Raw genomic sequence first — 22,363 nt, forward strand, 5'->3', positions numbered from 1 at the left:
TTTATCCCCCTCTTCACAATATTGTACCTTATGAAACCGCTTCTTCCTTCCTGCAGCGGCAATGTTCCCTGATTCAGCAGGTCCTGAGCTGCTTTCAGCCTGTTTTGCGCAGCCGGCGTTGGATCTGTAATCATCGCATTCTCTGCATCTCCCAATTCCTGAAACACCAGTGGATCCTGCTGCTTAGTCCGGGATTCAGCTGCTGAGATTTCTGTTATATATATTCCTCTAAGGTCGGCCTTCATTGCTTCCCATACATAGAAAATAGAAGTTGTATTTTAAATAATCACAAGATATTAAATTTTCCCCTCAAAGGCTATAACTTGCATCCAAAAGGGGTTTAATTTCCCTGTGGGTCAGGGACGTGGCATGGCCGGACATGTGAGCGGACGTGCGGCAGAAGAACTCCGGGGATAAGTAGTGGATGGAGTCATCCAAGACGGTGTTGGTGCTTCTTCAGCAGGTACAAGAGCAGGAAAGTCGGTGGCTGCAGGCGCAGCACTTAGGCTCTAGCTGGCTTTGCTAGAGCTCCAGGCACAGGAGTTTGCATCGGCAGTGAGTCACATATACAAATTACTGAGGTATCTAACCACATCTCTGCGCTCTCAGAGGAATTTAATAATAATGCTGAAAATAGCTGAAATTTCCTGCGCCCTTCAGCCTCAGTCAGAACTCACTACTTTCCATAACACAAATCAGCACATAACTGAGCCTACGATAACGGATGTATTTATGGCTGTAACACAGTATGGATCTGCGCTATCTTCACTCAGCAGCCAGATGGGGGAGATCAAAGAGGAACTTTCTTATATGAGGCAAGGGCTACAAAAAGTTAATGACCGCACCACAGCAGCAGAATTTGTGATCTGGTGGATAAACGTCCTCAAATTATCTGGGACAGCCAGAGACATGATCAACAGATTTTGGCCCTATTATCTAAGACAGGTGATTTGGACAGATTCAATCGAAATTACATAAGAGTGATCAGTGTCCCTGAAAAAACTGAGAGCAATAACCCCACTGAGTATATTGAGAAATGACTGCGCTGATTGGAACTGAGTATCTGTCTCCGCTCTGCTGTGGAGACGGCGCATAGAGTGCCATCCTGGCCACTGCCACCAGGGGCTCTTCCACGTCCAGTTTTAATGAAGCTGCTGCATTATAAACACAGAGAGGCCATCGTTAAAGCTGCCCAAAATAAAGGAGACATTTCCATCAATGGGAAAAGAATTTCCTTTTCTCTGGATTATTCCATTGAAGTTTCAAAATGCAGGCCACAGTTTCTAGCTGTAAAACGCCGATTGTGTAGTTTGCACACACCATACTCCATGCTTTACCCTGCGAAACTTAGGGTGGCGACTCTGGGAGAGACCTTTTTCTTTGAACATCGGAAATATACACTCTACTGGATTAACCGAAATGAGCAGAGGATCCGTCAAAGTCAGCAACGTTGAACTTGAATAACTTAAGATTTATGCCATCAGTAACTACCTGATTGACTGTTGGGGTCATATCCTTTATTATCTAACCCACCGCCCAGTGGACACACTTATCCTGTACTACATCCTACTACTGCAAGCCCCCCAGAAATGTTTACCTTTCTTATTTTAGGTTGTTTGCTTGCTCCCCCAGCTTACATGGATGCATTTATGTTTATTTGTTTGAGTGAGTTTTTAGGGTTTCTGTTCCTATAATAAGCCACTCGGTTCTGCAACTAACAGTAGTCATATTGATTAAGTGGAAATATTTCAAAGCTGGTTTGAAAAGGGAAGCTGAGGGCGTGATACTCTATCAATCACTGGTATTTTACATCTCCCACAGGGTTAGATATAATAAATGTGATTTTCCACACATATACAGCATCATAAAGTTACTGCTGTAACATACAGTACAGACCAAAAGTTTGGACACACCTTCTCATTTAAAGATTTTTCTTTATTTTCATGACTATGAAAATTGTACATTCACACTGAAGGCAGCAAAACTATGAATTAACACATGTGGAATTATATACTTAACAAAAAAGTGTAAAACAACTGAAAATATGTCTTATATTCTAGGTTCTTCAAAGTAGCCACCTTTTGCTTTGATGACTGCTTTGCACACTCTTGGCATTCTCTTGATGAGCTTCAAGATGTAGTCACCGGAAATGGTTTTCACTTCACAGGTGTGCCCTGTCAGGTTTAATAAGTGGGATTTCTTGCCTTATAAATGGAGTTGGGACCATCAGTTGTGTTGTGCAGAAGCCTGGTGGATACACAGCTGATAGTCCTACTGAATAGACTGTTAGAATTTGTATTATGGCAAGAAAAAAACAGCTAAGTAAAGAAAAACGAGTGGCCATCATTACTTTAAGTAATGAAGGTCAGTCAGTCCGAAAAATAGGGCAAACTTTGAAAGTGTCCCCAAGTGCAGTTGCAAAAACCATCAAGCGCTACAAAGAAACTGGCTCACATGAGGACCGCCCCAGGAAAGGAAGACCAAGAATCACCCCTGCTTCTGAGGATAAGTTTATTCGAGTCACCAGCCTCAGAAATCGCAGGATAACATCAGCTCAGATTAGAGACCAGGTCAATGCCACACAGAGTTCTAGCAGCAGACACATCTCTTCAACAACTGTTAAGAGGAGACTTTGTGCAGCAGGCCTTCATGGTAAAATAGCTGCTAGAAAACCACTGCTAAGGACAGGCAACAAGCAGGAGAGACTTGTTTGGGCTAAAGAACACAAGGAATGGACATTAGACCAGAGGAAATCTGTGCTTTGGTCTGATGAGTTCAAATTTGAGATCTTTGGTTCCAAGCACCGTGTCTTTGTGCGACGCAGAAAAGGTGAACGGATGGACTCTACATGCCTGGTTCCCACCGTGAAGCATGGAGGAGGAGGTGTGATGGTGTGGGGGTGCTTTGCAGGTGACACTGTTGGGGATTTATTCAAAATTGAAGGCATACTGAACCAGCATGGCTACCACAGCATCTTGCAGCGGCATGCTATTCCATTCGGTTTGCGTTTAGTTGGACCATCATTTATTTTTCAACAGGACAATGACCCCAAACACACCTCCAGGCTGTGTAAGGGCTATTTGACCAAGAAGGAGAGTGATGGGGTGCTACGCCAGATGACCTGGCCTCCAGTCACCAGACCTGAACCCAATCGAGATGGTTTTGGGTGAGCTGGACCGCAGAGTGAAGGCAAAAGGGCCAACAAGTGCTAAGCATCTCTGGGAACTCCTTCAAGATTGTTGGAAGACCATTTCCGGTGACTACCTCTTGAAGCTCATCAAGAGAATGCCAAGAGTGTGCAAAGCAGTCATTAAAGCAAAAGGTGGCTACTTTGAAGAACCTAGAATATAAGACATATTTTCAGTTGTTTCACACTTTTTTGTTAAGTATATAATTCCACATGTGTTAATTCATAGTTTTGATGCCTTCAGTGTGAATGTACAATTTTCATAGTCATGAAAATACAGAAAAATCTTTAAATGAGAAGGTGTGTCCAAACTTTTGGTCTGTACTGTATAGTCTCCAGTGAGACCTGCTATGGACTGTTACCACAAGGACAGATTGCTAAATATGACAAAACCAAAGAATCAACCCAAAACAACGATCAAAGAAGTCCTTAAGATGAATCTTATGTAAAAATATAATCTTCATTGAAAAATAGAAAAATGATTCAAACAGTAACATGGCAATATAAGAACGAATAGCACGAAAGCAATGTGCAACAGTAGACCGGACATGCAATCCACCCAGAACACAGCAATAAAGGTAAAGTCATATATACCAAGACACACATTTACAATATTAATCACTCCTATGATCCGAACCACTGCATAGTACTGCCTGCTAACATAGTGTATTTAGGCATTAACTGATATTCATATATTAAACAGTGTCCCCAATTATCTTCAATAAGGAAATCTTAAAGAGGTGCTGCTGACCGAGTGGGCGCACGCCTGCCCCAACGCACGTTTCAGCGAACCTTCGTCAGGGGCCAGTGCTACAATATCCACTCAGTCTATTTAAATATGTGGCCATCAATCAGCTTCCGGTCAGCAGCACCTCCTTAAGATCTCCTTATTATTATTATTATTATTATTAATAATTTATATAGCGCCATTGATTCCATGGTGCTGTACATAAGGGGTTACATACAAAATACAAATATCACTTTCAGTAAAACAATACAGTAAACACTGATAGACTGGTACAGAGGGAAGAGGACCCTGCTCTTACGGGCTTACATTCTACAGGAATGGGGAGGAGACAGAAGGTTGGGGGGGTTGCAGTAGCTCCGGTGTTGAGAAGGCAGTGTGGTCATTGCAGGTTGTAAGCTTTCTTGAAGAGATGGGTTTTCAGGTTCCGTCTGAAGGATCCAGATGTGGTGGATAATCGGACATGTTGAGGCACAGAATTCCAGAGGATGGGGGATACTCGGGAGAAATCTTGGAGGCGATTGCGTGAGGAACGGATAAGTGTGGAGGAGAGAAGGAAGTCTTGCGAGGACCAGAGGTTACGTGAGGGAATATATTGCGAGATTAGTTCAGATATGTATGGAGGAGAGAGGTTATGGATGGCTTTGTAGGTCAGTGTTAGCAGTTTGAACCGGATACGCTGGGGGAATGGGAGCCAGTGAAGGGATTTGCAAAGCGGGGTAGCAGAGGAGTAGCGAGGCTAGAGATGAACAAGTAGTGCAGCAGAGTTGAGGATGGACTGGAGGGGTGCGAGAGTGTTAGCAGGTAGGCCACAGAGGAGGATGTTGCAATAGTCGAGGCAGGAGATGATGAGGGCATGCACAAGCAGTTTAGTAGAGTTGGGGTTGAGGAAAGGACGGATTCTGGAAATATTTTTGAGCTGGAGTTCAGGAGATGGCGAGAGCTTGGATGTGGGGTTTGAAGGACAGGGCAGAGTCAAGGGTTACTCCGAGGCAGTGGATTGTCGGTACAGCGGAAAGAGTGATGTAATTTATTGTGATAGAAAGATCAGGTGGGGAAAATACGTGAGATGGGGGAAAGATGATGAGTTCAGTTTTGTCCACATTGAGCTTGAGGAAGCGGGAGGAGAAGAAGGAGGATATGGCTGATAGACATGCTGGGATTCTAGACAGCAGAGAGGTGACGTCTGGGCCAAAGAGGTAGATCTGGGTGTCATCAGCGTACAGATGGTACTGGAAGCCATAGGATTTTACGAGCTGTCCCAGGCCAAGGGTATAGATTGAGAAGAGTAGGGGTCCTAGGACAGAGCCTTGAGGGACTCCAACAGAGAGGGGGCGGGGTGAGGAGGTAGTGTGGGAGTGAGAGATGCTAAATGTGCGGTTAGAAAGATATGAGGAGATCCAGGATAGGGCAAGGTCTTTGACGCCAAAGGAAGAGAGGATCTGTAGTAGGAGGCAATGGTCAACTGTATCAAAAGCAGAGGACAGGTCAAGAAGAAGGAGTACAGAGAATTGTCTGTTAGCCTTGGCTGTAAGTAGGTCATTTGTGATTTTGGTAAGGGCAGTTTCGGTGGAATGGTGGGGGCGGAAGCCGGATTGTCGGTTGTCGAAGAGAGAGTTAGATGAAAAGTGGGAGGAAAGTTCAGCGTGAACATGTTGCTCAAGGAGTTTGGAGGCAAATGGGAACAGCGATATGGGGCGATAGCTGGACAGGGCGGATGGGTCGAGGGATGGCTTTTTGAGGATGGGCGTGATTGTGGCATGTTTGAAGGCAGCAAGGAAAGTACCCGAGGATAGTGATAGGTTGAAGAGATGGGTTAGGGATGGGACGAGTGTGGGGGTGAGGTTGGGGAGGAGGTCGGATGGGATGGGGTCGAGTGCAGAAGTGGTGAGGTGTGATTTGGAGAGAAGGCGAGTAAGGTCTCTTTCCGTGATGTTGGGAAAGGTTGAAGGTAATTGGGGACACTGCTTAATATATAGTATGAATATCAGTTAATGCTGAAATACACTATGTTAACAGGCTATACTATGCAGTGGTTCAGATCATAAGAGTGATTAATATTGTAAATGTGTGTCTTGGTATACAGTACAGACCAAAAGTATGGACACACCTTCTCATTTTAAGATTTTTCAGTATTTTCTTGACTATGGAAATTGTACATTCACACTGAAGGCATCAAAACTATGAATTAACCCATGTGGAATAATATACTTAGCAAAAAAGTGTGAAACAATGTCTTATATTCTAGGTTATTCAAAGTAGCCACCTTTTGCTTTGATGACTGCTTTGCACACTCTTGGCATTCTCTGGATGAGCTTCAAGAGGTAGTCACCGGAAATGGTCTTCCAACAATCTTGAAGGAGTTCCCAGAGATGCTTAGCACTTGTTGGCCCTTTTGCCTTCACTCTGCGATCCAGCTCACCCCAAACCATCTCGATTGGGTTCAGGTCTGGTGACTGTGGAGGCCAGATCATCTGGCGTAGCACCCCATCACTCTCCTTCTTGGTCTCCTCTTAACAGTTGTTGTAGAGATATGTCTGCTGCTAGAACTCTGTGTGGCATTGACCTGGTCTCTAATCTGAGCTGCTGTTAACCTGCGATTTCTGAGGCTGGTGACTCGGATAAACTTATCCTCAGAAGCAGAGGTGACTCTTGGTCTTCCTTTCCTGGGGCGGTCATCATGTGAGCCAGTTTCTTTGTAGCTCTTGATGGTTTTTGCAACTGCACTTGGGAACACTTTCAAAGTTTTCCCAATTTTTCGGACTGACTGACCTTCATTTCTTAAAGTAATGATGGCCACTCATTTTTCTTTACTTAGAATTTATATTATGACAAGAAAAAAGCATCTAACAGTCTATTCAGTAGGACTATCAGCTGTGTATCCACCAGACTTCTGCACAACACAACTGATGGTCCCAACCCCATTTATAAGGCAAGAAATCCCACTTATTAAACCTGACAGGGCACACCTGTGAAGTGAAAACCATTTCTGGTGACTACCTCTTGAAGCTCATCAAGAGAATGCCAAGAGTGTGCAAAACAGTCATCAAAGCAAAAGGTGGCTACTTTGAAGAACCTAGAATATAAGACATATTTTCTGTTGTTTCACACTTTTTTGTTAAGTATTTAATTCCACATGTGTTAATTCATAGTTTTGATGCCTTCAGTGTAAATGTACAATTTTCATAGTCATGAAAATACAGAAAAATCTTTAAATGAGAAGGTGTGTCCAAACTTTTGGTCTGTACTGTATATGACTTGAAAAAGTTTTTTTTCAGCTCACCTGTCCTTTTTGGATTATCTTGGGATGGCTGCCATGCACAATCAGTAGTAAAAAAAAATCCAGCACCAAAAGGTTACACTCCAACGCATTCCAAAATCTTCATTAAAAGCATAGACAACCGGCAGTAGAAAAAATGGCAGAAATAGCAGAGGTCCCGCGTTTCAGGGCCAAATATGCCCCTTAGTCATAACCTAGTGTTATACCAGTGAGTCAGGGTTTTATATTGACCATGGATTCAAAAAACCCCGACCCCATCAAATGATTCAGAGTTTTCCACACCCAATCATTAAAAATCTTTTACCAGTACAAAAAATACAAATTTAAAACCAACAATATAATGCTGACATTATACACAGTTAAAAGGTAAGTGAAGAGTATCAATTAAACAAGATTACATCTGTACGCTTATTTAAACCGGTGGGATGGGCGGTCTCCATCATCAGGATCCAGTGGGTTTCTCGGCTAAGCAGTTTCCGTCGCCAGGCTCCGTGCCTTCTGGGCTTACTGACGCTTTCCATTCCAAAAAACTGAAAACCGCTCAAATCACCACCGTGCATTTGGTAAAAATTCTTTGCTATAGATGGTGACAAAAATGGGGTTTTGATTCTTTTGTTTCTTTGGTCTTTTTTTCTGGAATTTTACCATGTCTGTTCTGGGGATTTTTTCCACAGCTTTTTTTGCTTTTTCCAAAGACCAACTCTGACAACCTCTTTCCCTTAAACGTGCACAGATTTCTCCTCTCTCTTTAATATATAGGATTCATGGTCACTGCAGTTTCTTTTAGATCCATATAATTCCCCCCCTGGAATATTAACCCTCACATGTCTGAGATGTGTTACCCATAGTTTCCTTGCGGAAAGTTGTAGTACTTACCTTATTCCTGTCATCCACAGAGATCAATAAGTCCAAAAAACTGACGTTGGTTTTCTTAAAGGTGTGAGTAAAAAAAAGATTACAATTATTATTATTCAGGTAACTCATGAATTTAGAAATATCAGAAACGTCAGCAGACCAAATAATCAAATCATCCATATATCTAGCATAGCTGAGTATACTTGACTGGAATGGGTTGTTATCAGAGAAAATGTTTGCATCCTCCCAACAAGACACAAATTAGCGAAAGATGGAGAGAATTTCGCTCCCATGGACGCGCCTTTACACTGCAAAAACATTTTTTTGTTGCACAGAAAATAATTGTGTCTGAGTAGGAAGTCAAGGGCAATGCCAAGAAAAGAAATCAAATCAGGGCTGTAAGTAGAATACTTTGCCAACATTTCGGAAACAGCTAATATGCCCATACTGTGTGGGATACACGAGTAGAAATTTTTTTTTGCAGTGTAAAGGCGAAATACTCCCAATTCTGCCATTGAGCCCCTGGCAGCGATTATTAGGGAGCATCCAGGTATAATTGAGTTCTGTAGGGGAAATAGAGAAGAGAAGGGTGCTTTCTATGCCGATGACACACGATTGAAATCGAGTCTAGTGATAAATTGGAGCAAATCAGTTATACTTCCATTAGATAGATAATATAGATGAGAATGCTTCCCATTACACTAACTCAGACCTACAGGTGATATTAGAGTTTAAGTACTTAGGTTTTAACATAATGGCTAAAATACAGGGTGGATACACCAAAATAAAATAGGAATTGTTGGTGATATCAACTTCCTGTTTGTGGCACATTAGTATATGGGAGGGGGAAAACTTTTCCAGATGGGTGGTGAGTGACCATGGCGGCCATTTTGGATTCACCTTTTTCTTTTTCAATAGGAAGAAGGTCATGTGACACATCAAACTTATTGAGAATTTTATAAGAAAAACAATGGTGTGCTTGGTTTTAATGTAACTTTATTCTTTCATGAGTTATTTACAAGTTTCTTTTTGTTTACAGCCATTGACATGTCGCAGAGGTTAACACGTGAGGAGCGTATAGAAATTGTGTTGATGTTTGGTGAACGCAGTACCCGGGTCATTGCAGCAGATTTCAATGCAAGACACCCTATGAGACCACCCATCGCCCATGTTACAGTTAGCAAATTGCTTGCCAAATTTCGTGATACAGGTTCAGTGTTGGATTTGCCAAAATGTGGACGCAAGAAAACTGTCACTAATGAAGAAACATCAGTGGCTGTCCTAGCTTCATTCAGCAAGAGCCCACAGCGTAGCACTCGCTGCATGTCACTGGAGAATGGCATCAGTCGAACATCCCTTCAGCGGATATTAGCTACTCACAAATGACACCCTTACAAAATCCAGCTGCTGCAGCATCTCAACGAGGATGACCCAGATTGGTGCTCTGAATTTGCAGAATGGGCAAAACAAAAATTGGAACAGGACCCTCAGTTTACACAGAACATTATGTTCAGTGATGAGGCAAACTTTTTTGTGAATGGTGAAGTTAACAAACAAAACCACTGCTATTGGTCTGACACTAACCCACAGTGGATTGATCCCTCCAAGACTGTTGGAACACAAAAATTTATGGTATGGTGTGGTATATGGGGTACAAAGATAGTGGGGCCATTCTTCATCAATGGAAACCTCAATGCCACTGGATATCTGAAATTTCTACATGATGATGTGTTGCCCTCTTTATGCACTGAAGATGGCACGTTCCCTGCGTTTTTCCAACAAGATGGTGCACCACCATATCATGGGTGTCAGGTCCGAGCATTCCTACATGAACAGTTTCCTGGAAAGTGGATTGGTTGTCGTGGGCCAGTTGAATGGCCACCAAGGTCTCCTGATCTGACCCCCTTAGACTTTTATCTTTGGGGTCATCTGAAGGCAATTGTCTATGCTGTGAAGATACGAGATGTGCAGCATCTGAAACAACGGATACTGGAAGCCTGTGCTAGCATTTCTTCTGCGGTGTTGCTATCAGTGTGTCAAGAGTGGGAGAAGAGGGTTGCATTGACAGTCCAACACAATGGGCAGCACTTTGAACACATTTTATAAGTGGTCATAAACTTGTAAATAACTCATGAAAGAATAAAGTTACGTTAAAACAAAGCACACCATTGTTTTTCTTATGAAATTCTCAATAAGTTTGATGTGTCACATGACCCTCTTCCCATTGAAAAAAATAAAGTTGGATCCAAAATGGCCGACTTCAAAATGGCCACCATGGTCACCACCCAACTGGAAACGTTTTCCCCCTCCCATATACTAATGTGCCACAAACAGGAAGTTGATATCACCAACCATTCCCATTTAATTTAGGTGTATCCCCATAAATGGCCCACCCTGTAGATGATTATGAGAAGCTGAACCTTGACCCAATATTAACAAAGTTTAAAGGTAAATTAGGGGCTTGGTCCAAGTTGCCATTATCGGTTGTGGGCCGTGCAAATCTGATCAAAATGATTTGGATGCTGCAGTTGCTGTATGTTCTACACAACTCCCCAATATGGATAAATCAGAGATATTTCTTTAAAGTTAATCAGGAGTTTAGAAAATGAATATGGGGCAAACAGACTGCGAGAATTAAACTGGAAATACTGCAAAGGAATAAAACAATGGGCGCCCTTGCAGTCCCCAATCCATGGGTTTATTATGTGGCATCTCAACAGGCCAAAAATGGATAGCAGACCACGAACCTGTGACATCAGAATTTATAGACAAAGTTAATTGGATAGTAAATATGGAAAAAGGTATATACCTAAAAAGAGACTCGATATAAGAGATCTATAAATTTGATAATTTATAGAATTTATGGATTGATAGCTCCGGTTTTGGGGTCTAGGGAATTGCAGAGATTCCGCATAGGTCTGTTTTGACTCCACGTTATATGTGACACTTTAGATTTCCCTAAGAATAAACAAGTATTTTCATATTATTTTTATAAACTATAAAAAGCTCAAATGTTATTGTTAATGTGACCCAGCAAACTGCTATCTACACCTGGAAAAAAATATCCTTATTTTGCAGAACCAAGAAACATAACGATATATATGTGAAATGTTTCTTACTGTTGCCGGGTAGAGGACTGTGTTCCTCTAATCTTTATGTTGATGTTTTTTGGAAAATTTTATAAAAATCAATAAAAAACATTTGATTTTAAAAAATAAGGCTGTTGGCTTCCTAGATCCCTGATATCTTCTAGGATGAATCTACCTTCTCTCCCTTCTGTGCTGCTGAATGTGCTCATATGGTCCCTACAAGACCAGGTCCAGTCTTTCTGGCCAAACTTCACTTTTATGATCGATAACATTAAATTTGCAGTGAGGCCAAGTGTGAATTTCTGTACAATAACAACAGAGTTTCCCTTTATCCTGACTTTTCAATTTATTTTAAAACTGACTAACTTCAAACAGGATTGTAATAAACTAAACAAAAATAACATTACACCTGTGCCATGATATATCTCTAAGCTGTGCGTGGCTGATGGCTGTAATATACATTTATTCACGTCTGCAGGAGATGTGTTGGCTCCAGCCCTGGTTTCATGGATTCACTCCACGTCATAAATTACATTATGTTTTCAATCCTAAGGAATTCAGATTACTGCACAATCTCTCCTGAAATGGGGGCGCTAATACTTTCTCTACTCTTCTGGTCGGGACTGCACTATTATAAAAAGTTCTCTTTGAATGTCTAATATTTCTGATAGACAATATTGTCCCTTACAATAGTTTAGATTGCCAAGAGCCCCCGAGCCCCATACTCCAATTACCCCAGAGAGGTTTCACCACTAGTTACTCATTTTTCTCTGATGAAGACTGTTGAGTTTGATTATTTCAGTAGATGTGTTATTGTCTATAGTCACAGTTTTTCGCTACAGTAGTTGGTGCCCAAAATACTCTAATTTAACCCCTTCCCACAGCCAGTTTTGTGTTCCTAATCAGGTCCCATTTTTCAAATCTGACGTGTGTCACATTATATGGTGATAACTTTGGAATTCTTCTTAAACGATTAAAGGAAACAAATGGACCTTACAAATTATTTTCCAACTTCTCTTGAATCCGACAATACCCTGTATACAGCTGTACACTACTGTCTGGGCACAGGGCAGGTTAAGAAGGGAAGGAGCGACATTTAGCTATTTGAATGCAGATTTTGCTGGGATAGTGTGCAGACACAATGTATTGGGGGCACTGGTCATGGTCACCTGGCAGCTCAAAAGATGGCTACCACAAACAGGCTTGGGACTATCTACTTCATTTTCCAGATCCCAGGGATTGCCTTGCTCATCACCCTTTATCCCTTCTACATGGATCTGTTCTTACACAGAGACCCCTAGGCTTGGGCCACGGTGTTACTTGCTGTTTTGTGGAGTGAGATGGCAAGAATAGTCAGATTAGCACATATTAAGAAAATATTATATACGTTGTGCATCCACTGGAACCAAACAACCTATATATTAAATACACAACAAAATAATTTTCAATTTAATTTTCCCTCATCAAAGCCCAGGTGAAACGCGCGTTGGGAACTGAAATGAAAAGTAAAAGAATATGAATGAAAATAAAAAATATTCAATAGTGCATATAGTGTTTTTACAATTTGTAGGAAGAGAATAGTTTTGTGAAGCTGACTGTCAAAATGTTTATAGATAAAAGACAAGCGTGATGACATTAGTGAATAAGAGTGAGTTAGGTGGGGAGGGGGAGGGAAGTTAAAAAACAAAACAAAGGATATAAAAATGCATGATACAGTGTTGATATTACAGTCCTGTCTCAACCAAACATTATACTTCTTTTCTTTGAAGAACTCCTTCAGCCCAAAAGATGATCCCCCTAAAAAACCTTAAATGGGGTTTAAATCAGAATATAAAAAGAGGAACGAAATATGTCCAACAAAGGTTGGCACTGTCTTATCTTGAGCATAAAATCCATGAAATTAAAAACTCCCACTATCATTTAGTGCTTCCTTGATTTCCTCCAGGGTTTGTGGTTCCACCATGTAAATCATGTCAGAAAAGTGCAGTCAAGAAGCTTCAGACGTTTCTCTGCTGGAAAGGATCGGCTCTCCAAGAGGCGGCCCAGTAAAAAACAAACCACGCAACTCTGGGAATCCGTCATCAGCGGAACTCAACAGCAAACCAAGATGAGTGGAAGAAAATACGTATATCTCTTAGTTACTTCAGGAAAAACCAGCCACGTTCTGTAGGTATCAGGAATAACAAAGCTTGAAAAGTAGAAGAAAAATAGATAAGTTAAATCATTTAAAAACACCTAAAATGAGACCCCTGAGTTCTTAATGCTTACATGTGTTGTTAGAGAAATGCCCCAAACCCTAAATTTTCATTTTCATTTCGAAAAATTTCATTTGTGGTGCTAAGGAACCCAACCTATAGATCCATTTACTTTCTTATTTAGCTAGAAACTTCCCTAAGTCCCCCCTTCAAATCCCAGGGTCACAGCATCAATTCCTTTAATTTTCAATAGATGTGGTAATTTCTTAAAGGGTTTTTTATTTATTTAACTCACTTATATAGCGCCATTAATTTCACAGCGCTTTACAGATATTATCAGTAGTGTTGAGCGAATTTGTTCGGCATTTCAAATTCGTGTTCGGGATTCCGGCTTGTTCGCGCTAAAAAATTAGTTCTGCCCACGAACATCCCTGATTTGCCACGCTGTCACGCAGATCTGTGTGACAGCGTGGCAAATAAGGGATGTTTCTGGGCGGAGCCGATTTTTTGACGCGAACAAGCCGGAACCCCGAACATGAACCCGAATTTCAAATGCCAAACAAATTCACTCAACACTAATTATCAGCACTGTCCCCATTGGGGCTCACAATCTACATTCCCTATCAGTATGTCTTTGGAGTGTGGGAGGAACCCGGAGGAAACCCACGCAAACACGGAGAGAACATACAAACCCCTTGCAGATGTTGTCCTTGGTGGGATTTGAACCCAGGACCCCAGCGCTGCAAGGCGTTTTGCTTTGATTCACGGGGTAGGTAATAAAATCTGTTTTAGTATGGGATCTGTAAAGAGAATATTCCAATGCTTTTTATTATTTCTTTGAAATTGTACCTCTGATTATGAAAATTTGAGACCAATTGTACCTGATCATCTGTAGCAGGTTGTTTATGCAATGCTTTGTACTTATATAGTAGAAGATCCCTGGTTGTGTTTTTGGCTCTTTGATAGCCTTTCCGAATGCTTCTGCGGCTGTATCCTTCCTTTTTTGTAGATAAAGCATCTTCACTCTCGGCTCTTACAAACAAAATGGTGGGAAAACAAAACCCTTTTTTTTTAATCAGTTATTTTTTATTACAGTTTTTTCTAAAAAATGAAATTACAATAAAATGTCTTCAATCCCTTTTTCTCCGTCTCCCAATCCATAATGCTGGGGTAAGATAATCTCTAGAGAGACCCCTGTACAGACTCCACACACACGTCTCCGTAAACACACAGCTCCGCTCCGTACATGTGTGGCTCCGCTCCGTACAACTCGTACACGCGCAGCTCCGCAGGCCTCGTACACGCGCAGCTCTGCCCCGTACACCTCGTACACACACGGCTCCGCTCCGTACACGTCTTACACACGATGCTCCGCTCCGTACACCTCGTACACAAGCGGCTCTGCTCCGTACGCCTCGTACACGCGCGGCTCCGCTCCGTACACCTCGTACACGCGCAGCTCTGCTCCGTACACCTCGTACACACACGGCTCCGCTCCGTACACCTCTTACACACGATGCTCCGCTCCGTACAGCTCGTACACACGCGGCTCTGCTCCGTACACCTCGTACACGTGCGGCTCTGCTCCGTACACCTCGTACACGCGCGGCTCTGCTCCGTACGCCTCGCACACGCGCAGCTCTGCTCCGTACGCCTCGTACACGCGCGGCTCCGCACGCCTCGCACACGTGTGGCTCCGCTCCGTACGCCTCGCACATGCGCGGCTCCGCTCCGTCCACCTCGCACACGCGCGGCTCCGCACGCCTCGCACACGCGCGGCTACACTCCGTACGCCTCGTACACGCGCGGCTCCGCTCCGTACGCCTCGCACACGCGCGGCTCCGCTCCGTACGACTCGTACACGCGCAGCTCCGCTCCGTACGCCTCGCACACATGCGGCTCCGCTCCGTACACCTCGTACACACGGCTCCGCTCCGTACGCCTCGTACACGCGCGGCTCCGCTCCGTACGCCTCGTACACACGCGGCTCCGCTCCGTACACCTCGTACACACGCGGCTCCGCACGCCTCGTACACGTGCGGCTCCGCTCCGTACACCTCGTACACGCGCGGCTCCGCTCCGTACACCTCGTACACACGCGGCTCCGCTCCGTACACCTCGTACACACGCGGCTCCGCTCCGTACACCTCGAACACACGCGGCTCCGCTCCGTACACCTCGTACACACACGGCTCCGCTCCGTACACCTCGTACACACGCGGCTCCGCTCCGTACACCTCGTACACACACGGCTCCGCTCCGTACACCTCGTACACACGCGGCTCTGCTCCGTACACCTCGTACACACGCGGCTCTGCTCCGTACACCTCGTACACACGCGGCTCTGCTCCGTACACCTCGTACACACACGGCTCTGCTCCGTACACCTCGTACACACACGGCTCCGCTCCGTACACCTCGTACACACACGGCTCTGCTCCGTACACCTCGTACACACGCGGCTCCGCTCCGTACACCTCGTACACACGCGGCTCTGCTCCGTACACCTCGTACACACACGGCTCTGCTCCGTACACCTCGTACACACGCGGCTCCGCTCCGTACACCTCGTACACACGCGGCTCTGCTCCGTACACCTCGTACACACACGGCTCCGCTCCGTACGCCTCGTACACACACGGCTCTGCTCCGTACACCTCGTACACACGCGGCTCTGCTCCGTACACCTCGTACACACACGGCTCTGCTACATCCACACTGTAAACCCCTCCTGACCCCACACATAAACTTCAGCTCATCCAGCACCATGACAACCAGCACAGCAGAGTCCTGCATCCACTGAGGCCCCTGATCATGTGACCCCTGACTCCTCCCCTCCTGTGACCTCATCACAGCTCCTGTGCGCACAGAGCAGCCATATATGTGGTGGCGACTCTGCAGGTGGAGGTATGTGGAGACCCCATTACTGGGCGCAGGGGGCATTAACCCCCTCAGCACGGAGACTCTTTTGGGGTCTTGTGTTGCCCATTTATAAGAATCATAAGGTTTTTGTTCTGTTTCCTGTAATAGTTACATACGACCCAACTATGGAGACAGGAAGGGAGGAAACGTATTGTTCTCATAGTACAGGACCCCTTTACTGGCCCCACAGTGTAATGCCCCCATTATGCCCCTTATGCAGGATGTATGATGCCCCCCACAGTGTAATGCCCCCATTATATCCCTTATGCAGGATGTATGATGCCCCCACAGTGTAATGCCCCCATTATGCCCCTTATGCAGTATGTATGATGCCCCCACACAGTGTAATGCCCCCATTATGCCCCTTATACAGGATGTATGATGCCCCCACAGTGTAATGCCCCCATTATGCCCCTTATACAGGATGTATGATGCCCCCCACACAGTGTAATGCCCCCATTATGCCCCTTATGCAGGATGTATGATGCCCCAACACAGTGTAATGCCCCCATTATGCCCCTTATGCAGGATGTATGATGCCCCCCACAGTGTAATGCCCCCATTATGCCCCTTATGCAGGATGTATGATGCCCCCACACAGTGTAATGCCCCCATTATGCCCCTTATGCAGTATGAATGATGCCCCCACACAGTATAATGTTCCCACAGTACCGCCTGAGGTCCTGCAGTTGGAATAAGTCCTGAGGTTTTACAGTTGGAATAATCCCTCTGGAGTTGGTTTTCCCTCTGCCTGCTCCCCTACATGTAGACGCTAGAGCATGTATACATGCATGTAGGGGAGCAGGCCTTACTAGATATCGAGGCTTTGTACAGTAATATACTGCATGAGGATGGTATCAGAGGAGTAAGACGTTTATTGAAATCGAGATCAATAGAGTGTAGCAGACATAATGACTTCATGGAGGATCTTCTAAAATTCATTCTTACTCATAACGTCTTTCTTTTTTGACAGGGAAGTACTTCCATCAGCTCAGGGGTACTGCGATGGGGAGCCTCTGTGCCCCCTAGTATGCTAACCTATTCCTGTGCTGGTGGGAGGAATCCACAATATTCAGGGATAATCATAAGTGGTGGCATCCATATATTGGGGTATGGTATAAATATATTAATGACATTTTTATCATCTGGTCAAGGACGAGTGAACAATTTCTTGAATTTGTCAGAGAACTCAATATCCATAGAGTGGGCATGAGATTTATATCAGAGTTTAATTATTACCAGTTGCCTTTCATTGATGTACCAATCAAGAAAGTACGGGATGGGAGCCAGGGCTGTGGAGTCGGTAAGCCAAACCTTCGACTCCTACTCCTCAATTTCCATGACACCGACTCCATAACTCAGACTCCCTCGTACACGGCTCATGTTTAAGTGATAAATTTACGGTAGGACACATTTTTCTCAGCTAAAAGTCTAGACCCTTAGATCATGAATAGGACAGACATTTATAGGACATTTCATAACTTTCCCAAATTCTTATGAAAAAATATACCTCACAAACTGCATTGAACTACTGTACCCAATTTATTATATATTTTAGGAGTCGGAGTCGGTCCATTTTATACCGACTCCAACTCCGACTCCACCAAAATGGGCACAGCCTCCACGACTCAGACTCCACAGCCTTGGTTTGAACCCTAGGGACACTCATCTACCATAAACTATTAAAGTGGGATAGCCACCACCCCATCCTACTAAAAAGCAATATCCAGTTGAGAAGAAACTGCTTTAATGTCACAGATATTAATATACAGGCAATAGACATAAACACCAGATTCAAGGAAAAAGGTACCCACAGTACATTTTGGATTCCGCACGATTGTTTTCAGAAAAACAGGAGAGACAGACGCTCCTCCATACCTAACCAAGACTCCAAGAAAAATATGGGATAACACAAGTAATAGGAACTTGTGACAATCAGAGTGACCATATCTTTAATACCTCAGAAAACACTAGGATGTACTTGTGCCCGACCCAGACCTGAGGGTGCTGTGGGATCTACTCCCACAATAACTTTCAGAAAGGGTTGGTCAATTAGGGACCGTTTAGTGCATAGTTTCTATAAAAACCTGCACCCAAGGGGACATGGCTAGATAGAAGAATCTGTGGTTTCTTTAGATGTGGAGAAAGTTGTACATGTAATTGGATGAGACCATGTAAATCTTTCTCGAGTTCCTCTACAAGTGAAACCTTTTTCCAGAGGGATTATTCCAACTGTAAAACCTCAGGACTTGTATATATGGCCACATGCACCTACCTCCTAGATTATGTATGCATGACCAAGAGGCAGTCTAGGAGGAGTGTCGGGGGGCATTTGGGCGAAATACGCCATGGTCGGGTGTGTCCGAGGTGACATACAGTCGCCCTACAGTGGTTTGCTGGAGATCTCCACGTTTGGCAATGCAGACAGCTGCCTAGATAGGAGGCTGTGTTTAGGACCCAGCGACTACCTCCCTTTAGTCTGGGTATATATATACCTGGTGTGTCTAGGTGGGCGTCGCCGGTTATACTCATTTCTACTTGGAACTTGGCTGAAGCAGCATCACGTCCTCTTTGGAGTCTTGAGGCCGTGTGCCCTGTTGGAGTTTCTTCTAAAGCTAAGTTGTAATTCCCCTGTGTTGTCTTCCCCTTTTGTCTTTAGAGTGCTAGCGGAGGTTGACTAGTGCTCATCTTCTTTCACCCCCAGCTATAGCCTTACGCCGGGGATAGTGGGGCGAGGCACGTGATCGGCGACAGCTGCAGAGACTGTATAAGGACGTTAGGGGGAGACAGGGTGATGCTAGTCCAGATTAGGAGGTCACCTCTTCCCCCTTTTCCCTAGTGTCTGGGCTCCCTTTCCCCTGTGTGTTGGACTCACACCTGGCGTGACTCTCTGTGTTGCACTCACACCTGTTGTGACATTATAACCGACCGAGCACGTTTTGGAAAAAAAAAAAAAAACGACACAAGATTGACACTTTGTTTTTTTTTCTTTGTGTGTTTTTGGGAATGCACCTTTTTTTTCCTTACTCCCTTTAGTATGGGATCAGTTGCAGAGCAGTTCCGCTGTCTGTCTCTGGAGGTGAATGACCTCCGCTCTGAGGTTCTGCGGTTCTGCAGCGGTTACAGGCCGCCAATGTGGGGGTTCTGCAGGTAGGCCTGTCCAGCCTAAACCCAAGGTTGCCCTCCTGGACAGGTTTTCAGGAGGTAGGGACAAGTTTTTTGTGTTTAAGGAGGCATGCAAATTGTACTTCAAACTTCGTCCCTACTCCTCCGGTAATGAGGAGCAACAGGTTGGTATTGTGATCTCTCTACTGCAGGGCCATCCTCACTCATGGGCATTTTCGTTACCGCAGGTTTTTTGGAGCTCTTACCCTCTGCTATGATGACCCTGACCGAGTCGCCTTGGCTGAGTCTAAGCTACGTCACCTTCAGTAGGGGATTCGGTCAGTGGAAACGTACAGTTCGGAATTCCGTAGATGGGCTACGGATTCCAAATGGAATGACTCAGCCCTTAAAAGTCAATTTTGTGAAAGGCTAACGGAAAGGTTGATAGATGTCTTGGCTGTATATGATACCCCTCAGTCCTTGGAGGCTGCCATGTCTTTGGCCATACGTCTGGATAAGCGCCTTCGGGATAGACGGGTGTGACCTCCTTCTCCGGGGCCTTCTTGTCTGGGTTGTGTACCTTTGCCAAGGGAGTGGTCTGGGTGTGAACCAGTACTGGGGGAGGTGGAGGAACCTATGCAGTTATGGGGTGTCACTACATCATACATCTCCCCAGAGATTCGCAAGAAAAAAGGCGTATGTTTTTTTTGTGGGAAAAAGGGACACTTTGTTGGGACCTGTCCTTCAATTCCTAAACAAAAAGAGACTCGATTAACTCTCGGTAGTCTGGAGTTGGATAAACAAGCGGTGCATTTGTGGCCAAACTGCAGTTCCCGCTTTGTCCTGACTGCAGAGGTTGTGCTAGAGAGCAAAATTTAAAAATTTCTTTGTTTGTTGACAGTGAAGCCAGGATCAGCATGGTTGATGCTGAGTTTGTGAAAACTCATGGTCTTGCTTGCTGTGCTTTAGCTGAACCGATTTCCATCTTTGCCATTGACTCTGCGCCGCTATATGCAAAGAAAGCTTTTACTCAGATTATTCATAATGTAAAACTGAGGGCGGGGTCAGTTCATTGTGAAATTATTCCTTGCTTTGTTTTGGAGAATCTCCCTACTCCGATTGTTTTAGGTATCTCTTGGCTTGTTAAACATAATCCATTGGTGGATTGGTAAACCGGGGGAGATTATTGAATGGGGAGATTACTGGCATGACAGCTGTCTGAATGTTTCCATTGCTGCTGTCTCTACGGAGTTTCTGCCTGCTTTTCTGTCTGGTTTTGAGGATGTTTTTTCTGAGAAGGGGTGTCAGGATTTGCCTCCTCATCGTGCTTATGACTGTGCTATTAACCTGACCCCCGGAGTTAAACTCCCAAGTCCAAACTGTATAATTTTTCTGGCCCTGAGAGACAAGCCATGAAGGATTTCATTGCGGAAAGTCTGGAGAAGGGACATATCAGACCCTTATCTTCGCCCGTGGCGGCAGGGTTTTTCTTTGTGAAGAAAAAAGATGGCGGTCTACGTCCTTGTTTAGATTTCCGAGAATTAAATCAAATTACCTTCCGTGATCCATTCCCTCTTCCTCTGATTCCTGATTTGTTCAGCCAGGTTGTGGGAGCTAAGGTATTCTTCAAGTTGGATTTAAGGGGAGCCTACAATCTGGTTAGAATCAGAGAAGGGAACGAATGGAAGACAGCGTTCAATATCCCGGAAGGACATTTCGAGAGTCTGGTTATGCCTTTTGGCTTGACTAATGCACCTGTGGTATTCCAGCATTTCATAAATGATATTTTTCTTGTTTGGTGGGGAGGTTTGTGGTGGTCTATCTGGACAATATTTTGGTTTATTCATCTGATTTTGAGACCCATCGGGGGCATGTTTAGCAGGTTCTCCAAATATTAAGGGATAACAAACTCTATGCCAAACTAGAGAAATGTGTTTTCGCTGTTCAGGAGTTGCAATTTTTGGGGTATTTGTCATCTTCAGGTTTTCGGATGGATCCGGAGAAGATCCATGCAGTCCTTGACTGGGAACGTCCCAAGAACCTGAAGGCCCTACAACGTTTTCTGGGCTTTACTAATTTTTACAGGAAATTCATCCAAAACTAATCTGTTGTAGTGAAACCCCTTACTGACATGACTAAGAAGGGGTCTGATTTTTCCAAATGGTTGGATGCCAGGCTTTTTCTTCCTTAAAGAATCATTTCGCCACTGCACCTATACTCAGTCAACCTGATGTTTCTCAACCCTTTATTGTGGAGGTCCATGCTTCGGATGTCGGGGTTGGGGCTGTGTTGTCTCAGGGTTCGTTCCCTGGTAAATGGCGTCCATGAGCCTTCTTTTCTAAAAAATTGTCTTCAGCTGAGAGAAATTATGACGTGGGTAATAGAGAACTTTTGGTGATCAAATTGGCGTTCGAGGAATGGCGACACTGGTTGAAGGGGGCTGTCCATCCTGTTACTGTTATTACTGACCATAAGAACCTGTCATATCTCCAGTCAGCTAAACGTCTCAACCCTAGGCAAGCCAGATGGTCCCTGTTTTTTACTAGGTTCAATTTTGTTGTCACTTTTTGCCCAGGGGTCAAAAACATCAATGCTAATGCTTTGTCCCAGAGCTTCCCTGGTGGTGGTGACCATGAGAACCCTGCCCCGATATTACAGAAAGGGGTAGTCATTTTGGCTCTTTTTCCTGAACTGGAGAGTGAGGTGCTGGAGGCTCAGGGGGACGCCCCTGCCTCCAGAACTTCACGAAAGTTATTTGTACCACCTGATCTGCACCGTAAAGTAATCAAGGAACATCATAACTCTGTGCTTGCTGGGCATCCAGGTGGTAAGGCAACCGCGGACCTCCTCTCTCGTCGTTTTTGGTGGCCGGGGTTGCATCGGGATGTAGTTGAACACATAGCTGCTTGTATGATTTGCGCGCGTTCTAAGGTTTCGCACACCCGTCCGTCTGGTACTCTTCTTCCGTTACCTATCCCTAGCAGG

The 22,363-nt window shown here is 44.4% G+C and overlaps 2 protein-coding genes across 3 annotated transcripts in view; one reads left to right on the forward strand and one right to left on the reverse strand.

Moving 5' to 3' along the window:
* The window catches only part of LOC141207923 (oocyte zinc finger protein XlCOF7.1-like), a 456,010-nt gene that overhangs the window by 114,770 nt on the left and 318,877 nt on the right, over positions 1 to 22,363 (reverse strand). The gene's annotated exons all lie outside the window — the stretch shown is intronic.
* LOC141207917 (uncharacterized) overlaps positions 1 to 22,363 on the forward strand; it is a 162,495-nt gene that overhangs the window by 54,077 nt on the left and 86,055 nt on the right. The window contains exon 2 of one of the 2 annotated variants that reach the window (XM_073664483.1): positions 19,627 to 19,716. The gene's annotated coding sequence lies outside the window, so the exon portion shown is untranslated. Of the gene's footprint in view, positions 1 to 16,176; positions 16,259 to 19,626; positions 19,717 to 22,363 lie in introns of those variants that run through there. The other variant, XM_073664482.1, reaches the window with a different exon arrangement.

This window comes from Phyllobates terribilis, unplaced genomic scaffold (assembly GCF_046119375.1).
Source record: "Phyllobates terribilis strain yellow unplaced genomic scaffold, ASM4611937v1 Scaffold_167__1_contigs__length_4167997, whole genome shotgun sequence".
NCBI lineage: Eukaryota > Metazoa > Chordata > Amphibia > Anura > Dendrobatidae > Phyllobates > Phyllobates terribilis.